The 22,967-nt window shown below is 33.8% G+C and overlaps 1 protein-coding gene across 1 annotated transcript in view; it reads right to left on the bottom strand.

Moving 5' to 3' along the window:
- Positions 1-4,767, bottom strand: part of LOC126976138 (neuropeptide F-like) — a 40,394-nt gene extending 35,627 nt beyond the window's left edge. Inside the window, exon 1 of the mRNA XM_050824340.1 lies at positions 4,701-4,767. The gene's annotated coding sequence lies outside the window, so the exon portion shown is untranslated. The remainder of the gene's footprint in view (positions 1-4,700) is intronic.
- Positions 4,768-22,967: the final 18,200 nt, after the last annotated feature.

Here is a 22,967-nt window from a genome sequence, read left to right as displayed (position 1 = left end):
AGTTTTTGCTACTTCTTCCTATTAAAGTTCAAAAATTTTCCCAAAATCTTCAAAGTGTATAAATTTGGAATATTATCTTTTGACATTTATAAGTATCCTTTGTTTGACGTATTTGATTAAATCTGGTTTGATTTTTTCCCATCATTACGAAACTTTATGCTAAGATGTTGGTGGTGCACAACACATTTTGAGAGTACGTAAGTATTAATATAATCATCATACCTGATATTTATAAAAAAAAGTGAAGGGATTTTACAATTCTAGTTCTACAATGTTTTCAATATTAACTATTAAACTCGTCAAAAACAATCAGTATAAGTCTTACCTTATCCGATTGCTTTTTTATGAAAGAATAATCTAAATAGACTTTTTTTTATGAAACAGGAGGACAAATCACCTGATGTTAAGTGATCACCGCCGCCCACATTCTCTTGCAACACCAGAGGTATCACAAGAGCGTTGCCGGCCGGAGATACATAGATACATTTTAATGCATGATATCACTCAGTACTTAATAGTGATTATATAATTTAATCCACATATAAGTCAATAATCTAAAACTCATGTTGGTTGCGTCAATAGCAATAAAATGTTATTACCATAAAAAATGTAGTTTGGATAATCCCAGCTTTTAAGAAGCACTTATTGGTAATTGTGTACAAATAGATAACATTACTTAAACCGCAGTAAACCACAATATTCAGTGTTATCTTGTATTAGAGGTTTTGTTTACTTATTTATTTCGAGAGGATGGCTATTTTTTGTTGTAACTTCACGGTCAGTTCTTTAATAGTAATTAAAATTTAAAAGACGACCTGTATAGCCGAGTGGTTAGCGATCCTACCTACTAAGCTAGAGGTCCCGGGTTCGAATCCCGGTAGGTGCAAGCATTTATATGATGAATATGGATGTTTGTTTCCGAGTCATGGATGTTTAAATGTATTTATGTATGTTTAAGTATGTTTATTGTATTAAATATATCATTGTCTTGTAACCCATAACACAGGCAATATATGCTTAACTTGGGGCAAGATAATTTGTGTAAAAAGTGTGTCAATATTATATATTATCTTATATATAAAATTCTCGTGTCACAATGTTCGTTCCCGTACTCCTCCGAAACGGCTTGACCAATTCTCATGAAATTTTGTGAGCATATTGAGTAGGGCTGAGAATCGGCCAACATCTATTTTTCACACCCCTAAATGTTAAGGGTGGTCCACACGAATTTTTATTTTTTTATTTTTTTGACATTTTTTTTTAAATTTGTTTGATTATGAGTCAGCATTAAAAAATACATAAAACTTCAAATTTTCACCCATCTACGATCAACAGTTACTTTTGTATCGCGATTTTAATATCGGCAATACAACGTTTGCTGGGTCAGCTAGTATTATATATATTTAATGAACGGCGGGTGAGTGTACCGTTCGAATTTATTACCACCCGCAATTTACTCTGATAACCAGCCACATAAGATAGCTGGCTTATTCAATGTGGGCAGACCCAAGTACCACTCGACCAATATAAAAATGTTAGAATAACGTTGTATCAAATCTCTTAACTCGAATATCGTTGTTTTTAATGAAATCTAAATATGTTGTATTATCTTCTGCTTAAAATTTCACACACGTACGGCTGAAAACAACATGATTATTTTACGCGGAGAAGATAGATTAATCTTCGGGATTGAAAACAACAGACACCCACGGATTAAACAGATTACCTGATATTATTTGACAATATAGAGCTGAGTACAGAAAACTCTAACATGTCAGCTTATAATTGACAATACAACAGTTAGCAATAAATAAGTAGTGATAGCTTTTCCCTGTGATTCAATTGATCCAGTTATTATTGAATTGAAAACTTCATCTTTTTGGTAGGGGAAAATCTAATGGGTCACCGACATGCTCATGACTGGCTCACGCGAAAAATAAATAAATTAAAAAATAAATATAAGTTGTACACTTTTTGGATGGTACAAATGATTTAAGTTTTCTTTAGTGTTAATTCCGCCAATATTTGTTTTTAAAACAATTCGACACGTGTTTCGCCTCTACACGAGGCATCCTCAGGACGTGTTGTCCCGCCAAAATCTGGCACGAGACTGCAAATGCAAAAAACGTGTCGAATTGTTTTAAAAACAAATATTGGCGGAATTAACACTAAAGAAAACTTAAATCATTTGTATAATTATGGATTTCCGCAAAGTAACGCCTACTTCAATAAATTTACTTTTTGGATGGGTTAAATCTCGTGAGTTCAGTTCAACTAAATGCTTATTGCAGTATATCTGTAGCTATACATCTGACGTATTGTGCAACTTTTGTGCTGTGTATATCTTTCGAAGTGAAATTGAATTGTTTTAGTAAAGACTCCAATGTATATACTGTGCATTGTTCAAATTGTGTTTTTGTTTTATTAATATATTATCAAAAATATCTTAAAAAATTAAAAAGTATTTAATAATTTAATTGCTTTAAACATAATGAAATTTCAAATTTTAATACGAACAGTTCTAAAGTTTCCCTTCTATTGGCAGTCTCTAAAACTGCCAATTTTTATTAACTCAATATACAGGATGGTTTTTTGAGAAGGGCGGTGATGGCCAAGTCGGAAACTACGAGTATTAGAGAAAAGTCGTGAAAGGCGTCATGGCCTCAAGTTTTAAGAAAACAATAACTGCATATAACCAGAATGATTTTTCAAAAAAAATTATATCCTGTATAATGAACCAATGGACTATGCTAATAGGGATCAATCTTTGCAAAAATGTATTACTTAAAATGAAAGGAAATACCAATTTTTTTGTTGTATTACTTTTACACGGAAGAAAACTCACCTCCTATTCAAACTTTTTGTTAGAAATCTTACTTTTTTTTATATATATATTTTCTGTTTTTTCTAGATACAATCAAATTTCAGAAACTAAGAATAAAAAGGTAGGAAGGTGATTTTTTAAGCTTAGATAAGTTATACATCTAGATAGACATCCTCTGTGTCAAGATAGATAGGTCAGACCGACAGATAGCCTTCTAGCTGTTAGGTAACGCAAGACAACTGGTCAGGCTTATTACTTTAGTGTACATGACAGCTATGTCATACACTCGTGATACGTTAGTCACTTTGTTTTAGTGTGCGTGTGTTGCTGAAAATAGAGGCTAAAAGTTCGCTCCTTTTTTTCTATATATTCACAGCTTTTGAGCCACTAGTTGCCCTTCATTTTACATTTCTCATTGGATTTTATATGAAATCAAAGATTTTTTTTGAAAATAGTTTTCAAAACTCTTTAAAAATGATACTCGAAAAATTATTTAAATGGATGTTCTATATATATTTTTCTCTTTTATAATAACAAAATTACTACAGTTCTTTACTATAATTAATTCAGTGTCAGAAGAAAAATATTTGTCTTAATATTGTAGGCTATGTATTTAACGTTTTTTTTTTAAATACTTTTCAAAGATTTAAAAGGCGTCTAATTGAAACTGTAAAAATACAGTACAAGTTTTTTTTGAAAAATTACTTTTTTATTATGATTTATTTAACACGACGTTTCACGTGCTTTAATAAATAGTAGTTAAAAAAAACTAAAAAATAATGGTTATTTATAAAAGCGTGTTTTTTAATCTATTATTTGCATTGTTGAATTAAAAATTCTCTTTGGTATTCGAAAGTTTCCTAATATTAGATAAATCCGTTAAAGGTAGTGGTTGAAATTTAAAATTAACATCAATTCCTGCCTTATAGACCCATAGATGAAAATTATTTAAATTATTAATTTTTATATAAATTAACATAAATATTATTTTCCAAACTGAAAAATGGAATAATTTTATCTGATTAATGTATTGCAATCGGTCCCCGATAAATTTACGAAGTTTGAACGGGTCTGATGGGTCAAAATTGCTCCCAAATGAGTCGATTACAAACAAACATATATAAAGGTGAAGCGTGTAAAAAGATTCCAAAACTTTAAATAAAATTAAAATTAAAATTTAACTTTTACGCAAAAAAAAAACAATGTAAAATACAGTTTCAACCAAACAAGTTTAAATTTTTTGAAAAATATTTTATTTAATAATGTTACACTCGCGTTAATCAAAGAATATACTATGTATTTCATCTCTAAATTATTTTCATATTTTGAATAAAGATAGTCTATACTTTTACATCGCCAAATATATAATAATAAAAAAAAATATAAGTTTAGAAGACATTATTTGATGACTAAAAATGTAGTTATTTTTTTCTGAACACTATACAATTTTTGCCAACTTTTAATTACAAAACATATTATTAATATTATATAATCGTTTTTAGTTTTAAACGTGAAATTAAAAAGAAAACTAATATATTATGGGTTACGGTTGTATCTAACTACCGGCTAGATGTGTAAAAATTGATATATTTTAATGAACCATAAATATTTTTATATTGAGTTTACTTTTATTTTAACCATTAAAATTAATTATATCTATTAAATCAAACATAACCTTACAATATTGACTGTATATATTTTATTATCAACAATTGTTCTATTAATTTCTGATTATTTATTATTATTTTAAGGATTGAGAACACCATCACAAGAATGTTTAAAAATGAAAATTTGAACTAACGCAATTACAAATAAAATCCCTAACCGATACATTATACTACCTAACTTCTGATAAATACTTAAAAAACATACTTACCTCAGTTGGAGCTAGGTGAGTCTTCAAAAGTTGTCTGCAACTAAACAGCAACAAGTTCTGGAGTCACCGATGTTGGCAGCATTTATACAGCAGTTGGGCGGGAAATGGGAGGAGTCGCGCACGCGTCCGTTGCCACAAGGAAATTAAAAAGTTAGCCGTTATCGCCACAAAGGTAAATTCAAAAGAGGTTTTATGCACGTAGCAGTTACGCTCAGAAAATGCATTACCAAGTTAATATGAATCTGCTTCGTTGTTGTCGCTGTAGTAATTCGATTTCTTTTTAATTCTTATTAGGAAATTGTTACGGATATAAGGAAACAGTTTCTTTTAGTAATTTTAAAACTATATTATAGATTGTTGAACTCTTACGTCCTTTCTTCCTATCTACCTTGCTGGTTTATGTCTGCTGATAGCATAACATATTTTCTCCATCCTTTTAGGGTTCTGTTATAGATAGGTTCTGTTAGCAATATTAGACTAATACTAGAGAATACTAGAGTAGCTATCATTTTGTTCTAACGTCATCAATATTGCTAACACTTCAAAAGGAAAAAAAAACGAACCCATATATGATCACTTTGTTGTTGGCCCGTCCGTTTGTGTATCAAGATTGTTTATCTCGGTAACGCGTGGAGGTATAGAGTTGAAATTAGAACGATAAACTAAACTCAAATCAAATCAAACCAAAATATTTTATTGCAAGTCACATTTTACAGTAGGATGGTTGGTACATTAATGGGTAGACAATATGTGACGCCCTGCAAGGGCACAGCAACGTTATACATAAAATAAAAAAGTCTTATACATTTTATACACTCTTATACTATATTGTAAGTAATTCTCACACTTGTAATTAAAAAATTCGGGTAAATCGTAGAAGCATTTTGAGACTAAAAAATTTTTAAGATGTCTTTTAAATAGAGAAGGCTTCTCTTTATTTTTAATTTCGTTTGGGATGTAATTATAAATTTTTATTGCCATGTGGTGAGGGCTCGATGACACTAATCACATACTTGTTTGGGAATTTTTAATTTGTTTAAATTTCTATTATTTCGCTTGTTATTTGGTAGTGTTGAGTATAAGTCCGAAGGTTTTTTTAACAAATTTACATGCTTCTAGGATGTAAATTGAAGGAAGAGTTAAAATTTTATGTTTAATAAAATATGGTCTACATGAATCCATCTGCTGAATATTTTCTAAAATTCAGATACATTTTTTCTGTTGAATAAATATATCTTTTATTTCACTACAGTTTCCCCATATTAATATTCCATATGATAATCTAGAATGTGCATATGCATAATAAGCAGCAAGGGCAGATTTGAAATCTGTTACGCGTTTTAGTTGGTACAGAGCATAAGTAAAAGATGACATTTTGCTTTTTAATTTCTATAGATATGGCTTCCATGTCAAGTGTGAGTCTAAATCAATTCCCTGTAGTGTAGCTGTGTCAACTGTTTCAAGTTGTGAATTTTTGTAAGAATATGATATATTTAAGGGGGATTTTTGATAAGGTTTAAAAGGTATAATTTTAGTATTATTAATATTAAGTTCAAGATTATTATTATTATTATTTAGCCAATAAAAGATTTTGTCCATTGTAATATTTAATTTTTCTTCTAGTTGTTTTAAATTAGAGCATGGGATCAAAATAGAAATGTCATCAGCAAAAAGAGTACAATCATCGTCTATTAAGTTAGGAAGATCATTTATGTATATGAGAAACAATATACAACCCAACACACTGCCCTGTGGAATCGATCCTGATAAGTGAGCTTTATTAGATCTTATGTGGTCTATCTTTCCAGTCTCGAAGTTAGTATTTTCTATTTCCACATATTGAAAACGATTATTAAGGTAAGATTTGAACCATTTGTGGGCAATTTCTCGAATTCCTGAGAGAAATAATTTTTCTAATAAGATATCATAAGAGACTCTATCGTATGCTTTGCAGTCAGTTGGCCTACTGCTTGACATGATCAAGCAGTAGGCCAACTGAATATTTTTAATTATTAATTGAATCAAATATTTTTTGTATGTATTTGTATATCGCTAAAGTTGTGGAATGGTTTTTCCTGAAGCCATGTTGGCTTTCATTTAGGATATTATATTTTTCCAGAAAACTACTTAGGCGTATAGCCATTACAGTTTCAAATATCTTCGCTGATATAGGTAGAAGGGTAATAGGTCGGTAATTGTTTACATCAGATGTGTTTCCTTTCCTATATACCGGTTTTATTATGGATATCTTTAGATCGTCCGGAAATAATTCTTCACAGAATGATTGATTAATAAGTACGGGTAGGTTAAAATATCAGCACATTTTTTTATTATAAAAGGGGGGATTTCATCTATTCTGAAAGAGTTTTTATTCTTAAGATTTTTTATAATGTTAAAGATGTCTTTGGGTTCAAACGAATTTAGAAATAACGAATTAATTATTTTATTAGAATTTATAGCTATATTGTCGTTTTTTACTTTAGGGCTTGATGAGATGGATAAATAGAAACTATTGAATTAAACTAAACTACTAACTTAATGTATTAGCAATAATTTTCGGATCTACTATAATATTATTCTCTGAAGATTTAAGACTTATGTTTTGCTTTATTCTTATAGTACTTTTATATGTTTCATTTTTTATTATTTTCCACAAGGATCGTGTTTTATTATCAGCTGAGCTGAATTTACGGATAGTTATAATTTTCTTAGATTTATTTATACAACTTTTTAAAACTTTGCAACATCTCTTATAAAAATTTGTTAGTACTTTATTTTTGGTTTGTGATACAAGAAGTTTTAATAATCTTTTATTTTGAAATGATTTTTTAATTCCTAGTGTTAAATAAGGTTTATTTTGGTTTAGAGTAAATTTTGTTAGTAATTTAGGTATTCATTTATTCAGGGCAGTAACAATTATATTTAGTAATATCTTATAGTTTTCGTTAACGTTATTGTTAGGCTTAAGTTGATCATCCCTATGATATGCGCGAGTTCGTTTTTAAATTTCTTTATATTAAAGTCATTAAATTTACGTTTTAATTTAATGAAAGACTGTTTATTGTGGAAAGTAAAAGGTACTGTGAAAATGATGCCCTTGTGATCTGATAATCCAAAATCATATACTTAAATTTTTGAGCCTTCTAGATAGAAATGAGTAAAAATTAGGTCTATGCACCTTTTAGTTGTAGGAGTTATTCTAGTAGGCTTTGAGACTTTTTGATGGAAGCTATAACACAACAAGAGGTTATTGAGTCTGCTTTTTTCCTTTGCATCTAGAAAATCAACATTCATATCTCCCATAATAATAATGTTTTTATTCATTTCTTTTTTATTAATGTTAATGAGGAGATTTTCTAATAAGTTGTAAAACAATTCTACTTCTCTACTACCACCATTTTAGTTGCTACGATCCTTACGATCGATCGTATATGTAGTCGAAGGAACGTGTGTGGTTACTAATTTAACGTTTTAAAAAATAATAATCAAAGTTATCCTAAGTGTTTAAAAATAATTTTAAGTGTTTAAAAGTTTATTAAATATGAATGACAAAATTGAAATTATGTTGAATAAGCTAGAAAAGCTTGAAAAAAATTTCGAAGATTTGTAGGTGGCAAAAAACTCTCAGTATAGAAAACGAGAATATCGTATTGAAGTCGGAAGTGGAGAAGTTAAAATTTATTATTAATCGGGACATAAATAGCAAGAAACTCGTCGTTTATGGATTCCCCGAACACATTAACCATCGGTATGATAATCAAAGTCTGTTCGATGACATTGGATACTACATTTACGAGACATATGGGGAGGACATACATGGCTACGTAGAAGATATGTATAGAATAGGAAAATACACATATACCCGTCCAATATTTGTAGAACTTATCAGCAAAAGGATGGTAAAGCACCTTCTCCAAACATCTCAAAATATTCGTTACCACTATAATAACAGAATACGTCGTAGTGAATTTTTAACGCCTGAAGCATATAATCAACAGAAAGGAAACCGTTCGAATCTCGCGGACACTGAAGCAGCCCCGACACCTCAATCAAAATTACACAATTCAACAAATACACCACAACCTATTATCAACACTTCAACAGACTTAGAACACAGCACTTCATCGCTAGAGAACGTACAGCATATTAATATAAACAATAAGAAATGCAATATTTCCGATGGCGTGAAATCTAAATCTACCTTCAATAAATCGCCGGGCGAGCATTCAACTCAACGTCGTCCCGCTACAAATATAGGTGAAAATATAAGTAATGTACAACGCCGAACTGATTGTGATTTAAGAAATGAGCGTAAAATGGTAAAAAGATATAACTTTCGGACCTAGTTCAGACATGAACACACAAAATATTACAAACAGATCGTCAAAACAGTTAAACATCTTTTATCAAAATATGCAAAGCATCTGCAATAAAATACATCTACTTGACCATTTAACTGATGAATTACCTAATCTACAAGTTATGTGTATCTCGGAAACCTGGTTATCTATAGAAAAACAAAAAACATTACACATAAATAATTATATTATGGCAGCTTCCTTCTGTCGTGTGATGATGGCGGCGGTGTTTGCATATTTGTTAGAAATAATTTAGAATATTTAGAACGTGTTGATATGTCAGTTATCTCTAACGAAATGGTATTTGAAGTATGTGCAATAGAGCTACCTAAAAATAATCTACTACTGATTAATCTGTACTGGCCTAACTCTACAGTATCTTGCAGAAAAATCAAACTCCTAAGTTAACGTAAAAAAAGATTACGGCCGTTTGTGGCGCAGGCGACAGCACTGGTGATGCCGTATACACGGGCCATGCAGGTCTCTCTCGGGAAATCGTCGACCAGTGCCGGAAGAAACTTGTCTATCGACTTGTCTATAGAGTCCTTTCTCGAGAAGGTCGCGGAATGGGGTAAATTGAACCTTGTCCAATTTAACCCCCAGAAGACTCAAGTTTGCGCGTTTACCACTAAAAAAACCCCATTTGTCGTATCACCGCTCTTCGAGAACACTTCTCTTAAAGCCGCGCCTAGTATGGGAATACTGGGCCTCGAAATCTCGAGCGATTGCCAATTCCGTGGCCATCTGGAGGGCAAAGCCAAATTGGCTTCGAAGAAGCTGGGCGTCATCAATAGAACACGGCAATACTTCAAGCCGGCCCACATTCTAGCGCTCTACAAAGCGCAGGTCCGGCCACACATGGAGTATTGCTGTCATCTCTGGTCTGGCGCACCCCAGTATCTGCTCGATCCATTTGACTGCGTGCAACGTAGAGCAGCTCGAATTGTCGGGGACTCAGTGCTCTGTGAACAGCTGGATCTCTTGGCGTTGCGTAGAACGTCGCTTCATTGTGTGTCTTCTACCGCATTTATCACGGGGAGTGTTCCGAAGACCTATTTAACCTGATTCTTGCCGCCGAATTCCACCTTCGCACGACACGCCACAAGTTAGGATATCATCCCCACCATCTGGATATGTGGCAGTCCTCCACAGTGCAGGACAGGTTGTCAAGGAGCTTTCTCCCTCGTACCACAAAGATGTGGAATGAGCTTCCTTGTGCGGTGTTTCCGGGACGATACGACTTGTGTACCTTCAAAAAAAGCGCGTACACCTTCCTTAAAGGCCGGCAACGCTCTTGTGATTCCTCTGGTATTGCAAGAGAATGTGGGCGGCAGTGATCACTTAACACCAGGTGACCCGTACGCTCGTTTGTCCTCCTATTCCATAAAAAAAAACGTTAATTTCGACACTCCCAAGGGAATTCAAATTCATATAGATAGAGATATTTAAATTTATATGGTATTTTGATATTTTGTATTCTGATTACCAAGCTAGAGGTCCCGGGTTCGAATCCCAGTAGGAGCAATCATTTATATGATGAATATGGATGTTTGTTTCCGAGTCATGGATGTTTATATGTACTTATGTACGTTTAAGTAAGTATATTGTATTAAATATATCGTTGTCTTATGTACGGGTATACGGGTATGCCTACTTTGAGGCAAGATAATTTGTGTAAAAGTGTGTCAATATTATTATTATAATTATTTTCCCTTGACCTAGAACTATGAAATTTGGCAAGTAATACCGACTTATACTTCAAGTATAGGAAAAAGTCTGAAATTATACATTTGTTATTAAATCATAAAAAACAGGGTCTATAAGCAAGGAATGGCGATCCAAATTTTGAATTATAACCTAATTGTATTAAAAACTAATAACATATCATAAGAGACTCTATCGTATGCTTTGCGAATTAATTATTTCATTAGAATTTATAGCTATATTGTCGTTTTTTTACTTTAGGGCTTGATGAGATGGATAAATATAAACTATTAAATGTATTAGCAATAATTTTCGGATCTACTATAATATTATTCTCTGAAGATTTAAGAGTTATGTTTTGCTTTATTCTTATAGTACTTTTATTTGTTTCATTTTTTATTCTTTTCCACATGGATCGTGTTTTATTATCAGCTGAGCTGAATTTACGGATATTTATAATTTTCTTAGATTTATTTATACAACTTTTTAAAACTTTGCAATATCTCTTATAAAAATTTGTTAGTACTTTATTTTTGGTTTGTGATACAAGGAGTTTTAATAATCTTTTCTTTTGACATGATTTTTTAATTCCTAGTGTTAAATAAGGTTTATTTTGGTTTAGAGTAAATTTTGTTAGTAATTTAGGTATGCATTTATTCAGGGCAGTAACAATTATATTTAGGAATATCTTATAGTTTTCGTTAACGTTATTGTTAGGCTTAAGTTGATCATCCCAGTTGATATTCGCGAGTTCGTTTTTAAATTTATTTATATTAAAGTCATTAAATTTACGTTTTAATTTAATGAAAGACTGTTTAGTGTGGAAAGTAAAAGGTAATGTGAAAATGATGCCCTTGTGATCTGATAATCCAAAATCATATACTTAAATTTTTGAGCCTTCTAGATAGAAATGAGTAAAAATTAGGTCTATGCACCTTTTAGTTGTAGGAGTTATTCTAGTAGGCTTTGAGACTTTTTGATGGAAGTTATAACACAGCAAGAGGTTATTGAGTCTGCTTTTTTCCTTTGCATCTAGAAAATCAACATTCATATCTCCTATAATAATAATGTTTTTATTCATTTATTTTTTATTAATGTTAATGAGGAGATTTTCCAATAAGTTGTAAAACAATTCTACTTCTCTACTACCACCTTTCCGCTTACGCTACGATCCTTACGATCGATCGTATATGTAGTCGAAGGAACGCGTGTAGTTACTAATTTAACGTTTTAAAAAATAATAATGAAAGTTAGCCTAAGTGTTTAAAAGTGATTTTAAGTGTTTAAAAGTTCATTAAATATGAATGACAAAATTGAAATTATGTTGAACAAGCTAGAAAAGCTTGAAAAAAATTTCGAAGATTTGTAGGTGGTAAAAAACTCTTAAATATAGAAAACGAAAATATCGTATTGAAGTCGGAAGTGGAGAAGTTAAAATTAATTATTAATCGGGACATAAATAGCAAGAAACTCGTCGTTTATGGATTCCCCGAACACATAAACCATCGGTATGATAAACAAAGTCTGTTCGATGACATTGGATACTACATTTACGAGACATATGGGGTGGACATACATGGCTACGTAGAAGATATGTATAGAATAGGAAAATACACACATACCCGACAATAACAGAATACGTCGTAGTGAGTTTTTAACGCCTGAAGCATATAATCAACAGAAAGAAAACCGTTCGAATCTGGCGGACAATGAAGCAGCCCCGACACCTCAATCTAAATTATACAATTCAACAAATACACCACAACCAATCACAATGGTAGTTTTTGATGTTGCATGATATTGGAGAAAATCTTTCTAGCAAACCTCAGTGGGAACCATTATTTTCATTAAATTAAGCGTCTCTTATCTATGTTAATACACACTTAGCTTTTATCATCGCGTATCCTAAACATTGTTCATATAATTTTTTCTGACATATCATGATTTATGAACGTTACTTCACTCGAACGGTTGGCTCAGTGGAAGAGCGCTCGCACTGAACGCGAGAAATCGCGGGTTCGAATCCCGCATCGACCAAAAATTTTGTTTTCAAATTTAATTTGTGTAAATGTTACTTGGCTAAAGCTTCATACCTATCAGCAAATTAATTTTTATCCCTTGTGGCTCCTACATAATACATTTAATACTCGATACTTAACGATTTATTTGTTTACTGAGTAAATCGTATTTTCTGAAATACGAGTAGATGCGTTGTAATTTATAAATGATAAGATTAGGGGACAATTAACCCCTTTGTATTAAATAAATTGGATGTTTTTGACGTAATGGCTACTTTGTATTAAAACTCCTTGGTCATTTATTACTCCTCGGTCGTAGCTGTCATGTGAAAGGAGTTTCACGCAGCTAGAACATTCTAAATTTATAAAATTACAGCATTGTGATGTTTCACTTTCATATGTTCTATTTAATTCGACTTCTTATGTAAGCTATCATAAAAACCAGCACATGTCTATTGTACATACTGAAATTCGGACCAAGATTGCGAAACTATTTGCAATGAGACAGCCCCATCTCGTCAACTAAACTTCACCATTGGATTCACCGTTAACAATGCAAAACCTATCTACAATTTAGAACCTCGCCCGAAGTGACAAATTTTTTTCCTTGATTTGTACAAACAATTTCTTCTCAAGAAGCACTACAAGATGCCTTCAAAGAGACTGTCGAGTCGAGGTCCCCAGAGTTCTACCGCAAAGACATAAACGACCTTCTCGTAAGATGACGGAAATGTCAGATAACTATAGTACCTTTACCAGTGGAAGGCTACTTTGCACCGGATGCCGGCTAGATTACGGGTACCACAATGGCGCCTATTTCTGCCGTGAAGGAGTAATGTGTAAGCATTACGGTGTTACGGTCTCAAGGGCGCCGTAGCTTGTGAAATTACTGGGCAAATTACAATTAACATCTTATGTCTCGAGGTAACAAGCGCGGTTGTAGGGCCGCTAAAATTTTTTGGGTTTTTCAATAATCAACACTTCTACAGACTTAGAACACAGCACTTCATCGCTAGAGAACGTACAGCATATTAATATAAGCAATAAGAAATGCAATATTTCCGATGGCGTGAAATCTAAATCTACCTTCAATAAATCGCCGGGCGAGCATTCAACTCAACGTCGTCCCGCTACAAATATAGGTGAAAATATAAGTAATGTACAACGCCGAACTGATCGTGAATTAAGAAATGAGCGTAAAATGGTAAAAAGATATAACTTTGGGACCTAGTTCAGACATGAACACACAAAATATTACAAACATATCGTCAAAACAGTTAAACATCTTTTATCAAAATATGCAAAGCATCTGCAATAAAATACATCTACTTGACCATTTAACTAATGAATTACCTAATCTACAAGTTATGTGTATCTCGGAAACCTGGTTATCTATAGAAAAACAAAAAACATTACACATAAATAATTATATTATGGCAGCTTCCTTCTGTCGTGTACATCATGATGGCGGCGGTGTTTGCATATTTGTTAAAAATAATTTAGAATATTTAGAACGAGTTGATATGTCAGTTATCTCTAACGAAATGGTATTTGAAGTATGTACAATAGAGCTACCTAAAAATAATCTACTACTGATTAATCTGTACTGGCCTAACTCTACAGTATCTTGCAGAAAAATCAAACTCCTAAGTTAACGTAAAAAAAGATTACGGCCGTTTGTGGCGCAGGCGACAGCACTGGTGATGCCGTATACACGGGCCATGCAGGTCTCTCTCGGGAAATCGTCGACCAGTGCCGGAAGAAACTTGTCTATCGACTTGTCTATAGAGTCCTTTCTCGAGAAGGTCGCGGAATGGGGTAAATTGAACCTTGTCCAATTTAACCCCCAGAAGACTCAAGTTTGCGCGTTTACCACTAAAAAAACCCCATTGTCGTATCACCGCTCTTCGAGAACACTTCTCTTAAAGCCGCGCCTAGTATGGGAATACTGGGCCTCGAAATCTCGAGCGATTGCCAATTCCGTGGCCATCTGGAGGGCAAAGCCAAATTGGCTTCGAAGAAGCTGGGCGTCATCAATAGAGCACGGCAATACTTCAAGCCGGCCCACATTCTAGCGCTCTACAAAGCGCAGGTCCGGCCACACATGGAGTATTGCTGTCATCTCTGGTCTGGCGCACCCCAGTATCTGCTCGATCCATTTGACTGCGTGCAACGTAGAGCAGCTCGAATTGTCGGGGACTCAGTGCTCTGTGAACAGCTGGATCTCTTGGCGTTGCGTAGAACGTCGCTTCATTGTGTGTCTTCTACCGCATTTATCACGGGGAGTGTTCCGAAGACCTATTTAACCTGATTCTTGCCGCCGAATTCCACCTTCGCACGACACGCCACAAGTTAGGATATCATCCCCACCATCTGGATATGTGGCAGTCCTCCACAGTGCAGGACAGGTTGTCAAGGAGCTTTCTCCCTCGTACCACAAAGATGTGGAATGAGCTTCCTTGTGCGGTGTTTCCGGGACGATACGACTTGTGTACCTTCAAAAAAAGCGCGTACACCTTCCTTAAAGGCCGGCAACGCTCTTGTGATTCCTCTGGTATTGCAAGAGAATGTGGGCGGCAGTGATCACTTAACACCAGGTGACCCGTACGCTCGTTTGTCCTCCTATTCCATAAAAAAAAAACGTTAATTTCGACACTCCCAAGGGAATTCAAATTCATATAGATAGAGATATTTAAATTTATATGGTATTTTGATATTTTGTATTCTGATTACCAAGCTAGAGGTCCCGGGTTCGAATCCCAGTAGGAGCAATCATTTATATGATGAATATGGATGTTTGTTTCCGAGTCATGGATGTTTATATGTACTTATGTACGTTTAAGTAAGTATATTGTATTAAATATATCGTTGTCTTATGTACGGGTATACGGGTATGCCTACTTTGAGGCAAGAAAATTTGTGTAAAAGTGTGTCAATATTATTATTATAATTATTTTCCCTTGACCTAGAACTATGAAATTTGGCAAGTAATACCGACTTATACTTCAAGTATAGGAAAAAGTCTGAAATTATACATTTGTTATTAAATCATAAAAAACAGGGTCTATAAGCAAGGAATGGCGATCCAAATTTTGAATTATAACCTAATTGTATTAAAAACCGTGTCATGTAGGAATCTTATGAAGGGGCCTCATTGGCACCAGATTAAACAGATGTATAATTATTTTTATGATGTATATATAGCATTCGATGTATGATTTTTTATAAGTATAGGTAGGTAACTAATAATATGAACGGATCCGTCGGTGGGGGAGTCCGGCACACACTTGACTGGTGTTTTGGTGTGGTTGTGGTTTTATTTACTTATTTTTAAACACTGAATTGTAGCCATACCCACAGTAAAATAATCACAAAGATCTTGTCAACTGTAAAGCCGGCTGTACACATGGGGCCAAGGTGTTGGGCCAACGTGTAGAGAGCTACTTGGCGGTATGTTGGCTTAATTGGTCTAGTTGGCGACAACATTGGCAGGCCATCCGAATAGTGTCGGTTTTTAGTGTACACATCAAAGGATCTTGGCGCGCTCCGCAAACAGCGTTCACACGTTGGTGTCTTGTTCAGTTCGTTGTTACTCGTCAGCGGAGACAGTATCGTTGCGCGTGAGTGAAATTTACGTTCCCATGTTCCGATAGCGATGGCGGCGCCGGTGTGGACAAGTAATGAGGTTTTACAATTCATAGAATTGTATCGACATGAAGGAATAATTTGGAATCCACGGCATGAACTACATAAAAATAAAACCAAAGTAAGTTTTTAAACACATTTTTTATTAAAAAAATTCCATCAACAGTTACCTACGATTTGTTTGACATTGTATTGTGTACAATGTAATCTGCTTGTTGTGGTGTCTCCAAAAATGTTTTATACTTTTTCTATAATGTACGTATATGTTAAAGTTGTGTGGTTAACTTACAACTTGTCAATAGCGGCTGAATTATTTCTAAATGATTTTACTTATTGCGAACTGAAGGCTCTTCCAGAGGATACAATTATAAAGCCTGTTTTTTTTTGTAGGCAATTTCTTGTATTTGTATATCGACTCGCTTCTGGAAGGGCCCCAGGGGCAGGTCATTTAAACAATTTCTATTATTCATAATGAACTATTTTATATTTCAGGTTAATGATGCGTGGATTCGCATAGCGGATAAAATTAATACCTGTTAATGAATTGGAAAAGAAAAAAGAGTCATCAATGACAACATTCAGAATGCATAACAAAAAGAAAACTCAATCAATAAAATCAGGAATGGGTGAAGATGAACGATATGATCCTATTTGGCCGTATTACGAGCCTCTCGAAGCTTTTTTAAAGGATGTCTATGTATGCTCCAGTGTGATTAACACTGAAGAAAAGATTATACAGGTAAACAATATTTTAATTTCACAAAATCTTAGTGGTCTCTATTTCTAAAAAAGTAATTCATAAAATCCAATCTTATTTGTGTCGCAGTATGCGGCGGTCTACGCGGTACACTTAATAATGGTAAAAACGAACTATCTCCATTATTTCTCCATGAACCTGGCCGCACTAGATCTTCATTTTGATAAATATCGAATGAACCAGGAGGTGAATAAATATTCTGTGAAGAAGTACTTTTTCTCAAAAAATTATGTAGATATAGACATGTCATTGTAACAATAGAAGCTTTGGTAGGTTCCAAGGGTATATTTTTTTTAAAGATCCTGAACCTGGCGGTTAGTATTCCGAAAGTATTTTCTACTTTTACTTGAGAACGGGATAATTCTTGATTGAATACTCTTTCTGGGGACCCTAGTGCGTGATGACCGGGAAACGGTTTCATTAAATGGGTATTCTGAGAGCAAATGCACCATCGCCTAAAAATACGTAAGGCATGACTATGTCACTATTAGGAAGTGGAATAGGACGGGGTAAATTCATACTGTTAGACGATAGTTTTTGATATAAGATACTTTGATTGAAAACTCCTCCATCACTAATCTACCTACATCGGCAAACAAAAAACAATAATTACTATCTACTAGTGCTAGTAAAACAATGCTAAAGTGGCCTTTATAGTAAAAGTATTCAGTTCCCGAGTGTAAAGGTGATTGTATATTGATATGCTTCCCATCTATAGCGCCCAAACAATGCGGGAAGCTGAATCCTTCTGAAACGGACATCCATTCGCTCGCAGATTCAGGCATGTGAAATAAATAAAAAATAAACTGATATCACTTTTTTACTACAGGATTCGTCATCGACACGTGACTACGAAACAGAGGCAGAAACCGACTTCAATCGTCCCGTTATTGAAAGTGACACATCTCAAGATGGGATTACGAGTACTAAATCAAAAGTTACTGCTCTTCCAACTCAAAAACGCCGTTCGAAAAATCCACCAGAGTTATCAGAGGCCAGCAAGGAGGTGGCAAATGCTTTTGGCACAGAGTGCTTGATAATAAAACTGCAAGACATGATGATGATTGTGATCTCTATGCTAAACTTCTTGCCACAAAATTAAGAAAATTTCCAGAATATGAAAGAGAAGAAATTATGTTAGAGATTGATAGCATGTTGATAAAAAGACGTCGAGGTAGCCAAAATACTATTACTGATTCCACTAATATGAATCGTTCATCCTCCTCACAAAGTTCTTATCGCTCAAACTGGTCTCGCTCATCTCCTTCACCACACTACCGACCCAACTCAGCACAGTCCATCCTTTCAACTTACGTTACTATTCCCAATCAATCTCCGCATAACCCATCCCATTCACCGCAGTATGTTTTTAATGAACCCCAAACTCAACGTATTCGGATATTGTCTAATGATAAAATATATTCACAATCACAACTAAGCAGTCTTCATCTGCTCAAAGGCTACAAACAGCATCTCCAGAACTACCTGTTGAACTTCATTTACCAGAATTATCTGATAGAACGTACAACCAGTCTCAGTCTTTAGAGACTCAAAATATAATATATCAGGCATATGAAGACGCATAAAACACACAAATGAAAAGTTCATGTGATGCTAAACATTGTTTCATGATGATTCAAGTAATTGATGACATGGTAAAATAAAGACTGTTGTATTTTGAAACTCTAGAACTATTTTGTAACTCTTTCTTATAAACATTAATAAACAATACATTAATAACATGAAGTTTTACTTACTTTAATCATATCTTGCAAAACATCATTGAGTGCCAAACAGTCTTCGATTATTATGCGTGAGATAAGTGAACTTGATATTTTAAATAGGTAGTGTAACCTTCTGTAGTGCTCTCCAGTAGCTAAAAATCTCAATGTCAATGCAAGTCGTACTTTTGTTGGTACAGCTTCCCTCCAAGTAGTATCTTGCTTAGAAACCATCGGAGACATTTATTGTAGCAGATATTCAAAATCAGTGCATGACATTCGAACGAAATTAGCCAACTCCCCAGATGGTTCTGCAAGAAGCTCGGCAAGCTGTTGATTCATAGTCTCTTTAAAAACAAAGAAATATTAACAAAGTTAGTATGGACATAGTATTAATTAGTTGCATATAATTATACAGTGATAATTACCCCATAGCAAAATTTTAGGAAGTCAGTCGGTGTCTCATTCATAACAAGTTTCTTTATGGAATCAATGTCAAAATTAAAAAAAAATATTACGTTTTTCCATACAAATCCAATCAGCTGATCGAGTCTATTTTTACCCACGACGGTAAAAATCTCATCGAAAAAGAATAAAATAACTCAAAACCCCCGACTTAACTTAGATGTAGCGATAACAATTTTACCATAATACATAACCGAGATTTTATTCTTTTTCGATGACATTTTTACCGTCGCGAGTTTTTTTTTAATTTTGTTTAATTTTTTTATGTGGTACATACATGGACTCCATAGAGAAAGTTACCTATTGTAAATGTGACACTGACCTTCTAACTTTTTGCAAAATTATTATCAGCCTGTATATCAATAATAACTAATAACACATATATGTACCTCGTTCTATTCCGATGAATAGTCACCATCCACCACCTTCTTTTGCGCCATTTCTTTTTAGTCACTCTACTTTGGTGCACATGTACGTAATAATTAAACGCACTGTATAAATAAATTGCCGCGGCTGGAAGAACTTCTACGTTCATCTTTGAAGCGCCAATGCCGAATGATCAGTAAGCCAATGTGTGAACAGGAATCTTGGTTTCCATCATTTTTGCCCAACACATTGGCCCAACACCTTGGCCCCATGTGTACAGCCGGCTTAACACCAAGAGCACAGGGGCCTATACCAGACATACCTATAACAAACACCACACACGTCATCAATAATCTTATCATCGCCACAGGATGCATGTCCAAATACAAATACAAAATACGCGATACAAAAGTAACTGTTGATCGTAGATGGGTGAAAATTTGAAGTTGTATGTATTTTTTTATGCTGACTCATAATCAAACAAATTTAAAAAAAATGTCAAACCGCATGCATAGTCGCAAAGTACGGCAACTTTTACTACGCCTAAATGGCCCAGTTGTGACGATGACGTGCCACATTGTCAGTTAGAGTTTGATTATAATTAAAAAAGCCAGGTTGCGTAAAATTAATCCTACAAGAAGTCTGGTATCACATATCATCAGTAATTTTGTATTTTATTAATTTCAATGTAAAATAACGCGAAGCGTATGTTACAAAATATGTGAGATTCCATTGAGTGCCAAAATGCCACGCACACAAGCATCTAATAGTTGCCGCCTAAATAATCTATTGTTCTTAGGTAATGCGGTATACTACTACTAGTGTAGCGCAGTGGAGACCAATCCTTGATATATGTTTTGAGGTTTTTTTTTTGGAAAATTTGTATTTTGAACATTGATGTTATTATATTATATTACAGTGAATTCTGATTTATACCAGCAATTCAACACCTTTAAGCGTGCTTTAGTTGAGAATTCCTCTATTTAAAAGCAATCAACTTATAGGTGAGAAGATTTAAAAGCACGATTCAAATAATTCATTCTATATGACAGCCATTTAGTTTATTTATCTTGTAGAATCTATTTCGAACACAGATAGCAACGCTTGGATAATCTAATCGCCCACTAGATTCAAACCTGCTTTAATTAATCTGATTATACTTACCCGCAACAGGGACGTATTTGAGTGGAGAGGTGCTAATTTGGGGCCCGGCTAATATAACCAAAGCCTGTTCTGGAGTTTCTTTTTATATAAGATTTTAAAATAAGATTTTATCAAACTTGATTGAAAGTCAACTATATTGAAGCACAAACTTCTCGGCGAGTAGGTATCTATGTCTGAATAAAATTAACGGACTGCAGTTTATATTCGGGTCAGAATGCCAATGCTTTTTTCTTCGTGACCAATGGGTTTCTGGCCATTGATGATCAATAGGCATATTGAGCAGTAATGAGGTACAAAATGTGATACAAGCGATATAAAAATATTTTAAATACTACGTACTCATTGAATATATTGCGTGAAACGCGTAACATAGTATATGTGAAAGCAGGATTAAAACAAAAGGGATGTGTGGATAAAGCCTTCTCCTTAACGCAAATAACAGAAAAAACCTTGAAACTCTATTGCGCTTTCATAGATTTGGAGAAGGCATATGACAAAGTAGTGAGGAATTAATTCTAGTGGGCAATGTCAGGCAGGCAGTGTGTAAGGATTTCACATCTTGTGATACATGATAGGATAAATGAAACGCATACTGATTCGTTGAGCATTCAATCCAGAGAAAAGTACGTCAGAAACGTGGCATATTATGGAGATCCATAACCTCATCCTCTCCCACTGGAAGACGTGATTGTATGCATCACTGAATGTGTTTTGTGTAATCTGGTCATGCCAACAAATTAATCCAATTAGTATAAGTATTATTAATCATTGAGAGCAAAATTCAAAGAAATTAACATCTTGACTGTTGCTTTTCAATATATTCTTGATAATGTAATGCATGTGCATAGGCTCATAAGTGAATTTGCTAGAAACAGTCATAACCATAATGTTAACACCAGGAACAGACATAAGCTTATAATGCCTAGTTTTCGGTTAAGTCGAGTTAGTAAGTCTTTTGTGGGGCAATGTATATGCATTTATAACAAGATCCCAGAAAATGTTCAAAACAAAAGTATTACGTTATTTAAAATAATTGTTAAAAAACGTTTGTCTGGTAAAGGTTACTATTACATAAATGACTTTCTTAATACCATAGATACCACAGATTGGGAATGGAGCGACTGCCCTCAGGCTAGTAAATAATAAATTTAATTGTACAATATTACTTTGTAAACATATTTTATGGTGAAAAAAAAAGCCCGCTGAGGTTGTTGCGCCCGTTCTTCTCAGGTCTGAGGCATTCATTTTGGAATAGGTGGTAGTTTTTGACTTTTAATAAGTGATTTCACATCCTATTTTGAATAAAAATATTTGAATTTAATTTAATATAGCATACAGACACGATTTGCACTTTACTACGACTCTCACGGTCTCCTTATAGTAATACCTTGGAATACGTCCCTGTGTTTCCTTAGCTTAGTTGAATGTGCGTTACCTGTAAAATGACTCATAAATAAATACCAGAATGTGTGTTAAGGATTTTACGATACAACGAACTTGAGGTAAGCTTTTCTCGATAGCGGGGAAAGTGTATTAAGCGTATAAAATGCAAATGTTCGCAACACTTATTACATCACTACCTACACTTACTCAATTGCTATTTTGTATTTGAGATAAAAAGCTTTCCAGAAACGAATAAGATTCTACGAAGACTCTAATAATTATTGGCTTATATGCAACTGGCCAAATCTGATTCTAAATTGAGCCCAAAAAGAATTCTCTATCATCATACAGGATATAACACTTTATATTTTTTTATTTTTTCTATTTTTTTTTTGTTTAAATGAATTTGATTGGTTTTTAGTATTTGTTTTTGTAACGGCAAAATCTTGTCATTTCCTAACTATTGCGGTTTATGTAATACAGCCTTCTGAAAGACGAATGGAATGATGAACGAACAATGTCTCAGTATTATGGTTCCTGTTAATACATATATATCCTCCGGATGCGGAACCTTAAAAATTATAAGTAACCTGTGCGAGGCTATGAAGTTGTCGGTTATACAAGCATCAATGAACAACGAATAACCGATAGATTTTCATTAAGATCCCGTCGCAGGCTTCATTGGC

The sequence above is a fragment of the Leptidea sinapis genome, chromosome 39 (genome assembly GCF_905404315.1).
Source record: "Leptidea sinapis chromosome 39, ilLepSina1.1, whole genome shotgun sequence".
Classification (NCBI taxonomy): domain Eukaryota; kingdom Metazoa; phylum Arthropoda; class Insecta; order Lepidoptera; family Pieridae; genus Leptidea; species Leptidea sinapis.
The sequence above is the reverse complement of the archived record's forward strand: the minus strand, read 5'-3'. Positions and strand labels throughout refer to the sequence as shown.